At 33.1% G+C, this 2992-nt stretch overlaps 1 long non-coding RNA gene across 1 annotated transcript; it reads left to right on the top strand.

Moving 5' to 3' along the window:
* Positions 1-398: 398 nt before the first annotated feature.
* Positions 399-1547, top strand: LOC111084600. Its single transcript, XR_002609648.1, has 2 exons — positions 399-1250; positions 1301-1547. It is a non-coding gene; the product is annotated as an uncharacterized LOC111084600 (long non-coding RNA).
* Positions 1548-2992: the final 1445 nt, after the last annotated feature.

The raw sequence follows: 2992 nt of genomic DNA, 5'->3' as shown, positions 1-2992 counted from the left end.
AACGTTCCAATATCTACCTGTTCTTAACGTTCCAATATCTGCCTGTTCTTAACGTTCCAATATCTACCTGTTCTTAACGTTCCCAACACAATGTTTCTTCCAGATAACCCGTTTCTCTGTGATTGCAACCTCGCCTGGTTTCGAGAGTGGATTAAAAGTAACGGAAGCGTGGTTGTGAGCATGCCCAGAGAGACCCGTTGCGAGAGTCCTAAAGATCTAAAAGGGTATCCAATAGCCGACGTACCCAGTGACGAGTTCCGTGACTGTTCTACCACTTCCTCTTCTAGCCTCGTTCTCCCTTCCATAGTGCTATTAATCTACAACCAGGGTATTGTCACTCCTATACTTCCAAGTGTGTGCCTTGCGTGGCTTGTGGGATATACTTGAGACAAACAAAGAGGCTTAACGAACTGTTTAAGAAAGAGGCTTAACTGATTAAGAAAGGAGCAGTTTGGTGGATTGAATCAGCGTAGGCAACATTACTACTTCGTTAAAATTGTGCTATACCGAAAAATTATACGTTTATTTTATAAAATTGATGACGACATATCAAAAAAACTGATTTTTTTTTAAAAAGAGCATCGCATTTAAACTTTGCTTTTCGTGGTCTTTCTAAGAAATATATATGTGTAATAACCTGAAAAACAAAAATAAGTACTTAACGTTATAATTATATAATACCGGAAACGTGTACAGCGAAGAGGTTTAGGGTATTTATCAGTTCATTCGTAAAGAACAGGCAAATACTGGAACATTAATAATGAACAGATAATGAAACTTTTTTTTTGAAAAAAAGGCGATAATTTAACGTTAATAGCAAAGTTAGGTACATTAAGTATCATAGGACACTACGAACAGTAATGTAATGTGACACTGAGAATGCGAACAAAATGGAACCTTCAGAATAGGAACAGAATAGAACGTATATTACGGAACTTCAAAATAGTTTGATAAAAACAAAACTTAGAAATAGGCAGATAATGAAACGTTAGGAATGAGAAAATAAAGAAACTAAAACAAAACTATAAATAGGCAGATAATGAAACGTTAGGAATGAGAAAATAAAGAAACTAAAACAAAACTTAGAAATAGGCAGATAATGAAACGTTAGGAATGAGAAAATAAAGAAACTAAAACAAAACTTAGAAATAGGCAGATAATGAAACGTTAGGAATGAGAAAATAAAGAAACTAAAACAAAACGGATAATGAAACATGAAAAATAGATAGCTAATGTAACGTTAAGAACAGGTAGATATTGAAACGTTAAGAACAGGTAAATATTGGAACGTTAAGAACAGGTAGATATTGGAACGTTAAGAACAGGTAAATATTGGAACGTTAAAAACAGGTAGATATTGGAACGTTAAGAACAGGTAGATATTGGAACGTTAAAAACAGGTAAATATTGGAACGTTAAGAACAGGTAGATATTGGAACGTTAAGATCAGGTAGATATAGGAACGTTAAGAACAGGTAGATATTGGAACGTTAAGAACAGGTAGATATTGGAACGTTAAGAACAGGTAAATATTGGAACGTTAAGAACAGGTGGGAGAGAGTTAAGCCTAAAATGTTCGTTTATAAATCACTGAATGAATATTTTTCATTAATGAAAGCAAATATAAGCACTAGTGACATCTAAATCCAGGTTAAGTAGTTAGCACACAGGATCACCCACAAAAGTTGTAATATTTTCAAAACGAAGCTTACTGAATAGCACTGTTAAATAATGTAACACCAAATGGTATCAATCTCGAACCCGGAGTTGTTGACCTTCGCAGGTCTCTGAAAAGATTTTCAAAACTAAATTCGTGATTAATCTTACTTTACATTAATAGTATTATTATTCTTTAAATATATATTGGTTTGATTTCCTATGTATATTGAGCTACGTTATTATTTTATCTATTTCCCACCGCCTTTTGCTGTTATTTAATTTTATTTATATTGTTTAATTTACTTCTGATTTTATCTTTATAGAAACTAGTTAACAATTTTTATAACTATTATCCCACATAAGTCTTTCAGGAACTTTACAAACCCCCTTTGGCACAAAACTAAACCTGACACAAACAACTCTAGGTTATGATTGGCTAGTTCTCAAGACCAACTCATATTGAACATCCGGTTTACGTGACGTCGACATCCGAGCCTAATATATTTCATCACACTCATTAAACATAGCCCTTTGTTCTCCCGAAGAACAATAGTCAACTATTCGAAAGCGCTCGAGTTTTGAGTCTCGTTGTGAAAATATTAGCATATCTGCTTTCTTCAATTGGTCAGCTATCTATACTTGAACAAAATTTTAACCAATCCAATGTAGTCTCTATAATCTAATACCTAGGCCTTACCTTATCTACTTTTACTTAAAGCTAACCATCTTCTAGTAGCTAATATCAAGAAGTTTTTGGTATATCAAATGATGAAGGTTTATTCAATTTCGTAAAAACAATGTCTTCCAGGAAGTACATATAATGTTCAATCAAACGGAAAGTCGCCCGACGTGCTTTCTTAAAAGCACGGAGATGGTCGAAATGAGTAAATAATTTATCAGTAAAGACGTGGTCCACAATCAGATAATTTCCACCAATAGCATGATTCGAAACAAAAGACGTGGTCCACAATCAGATAATTTCCACCAATAGCATGATTTGAAACAAACAAAAGATATATTCAACATTTATTTCCAAGACGACCACAACTAACAACAAAATTATGAATTTTTGTTAACAAAAACTGGAATTACTGACACAATGATTTGGGACAAATTTTCGCACAAAAAGATGCCAAAACACAAAACTTTAATCATCTTTGTGTTATAATTAAGTAGGGACATCTAGGAAGAAAGTTTAGGCATTGTGGTTTGATAAAGTATCAGAAAAACGTTCTTGAAAGATGAATATTTCGTTACAAAGTACAATTGTCTAAAGATGATAATTAAAGAAAAACTTGAATTCTTGTTAAAGATAAGTTTGGTGTAGAAGAAC

Source organism: Limulus polyphemus, unplaced genomic scaffold (assembly GCF_000517525.1).
Source record: "Limulus polyphemus unplaced genomic scaffold, Limulus_polyphemus-2.1.2 Scaffold82005, whole genome shotgun sequence".
Classification (NCBI taxonomy): Eukaryota; Metazoa; Arthropoda; class Merostomata; order Xiphosura; family Limulidae; genus Limulus; species Limulus polyphemus.
This window is presented reverse-complemented; position numbering and strand designations above follow the sequence as displayed.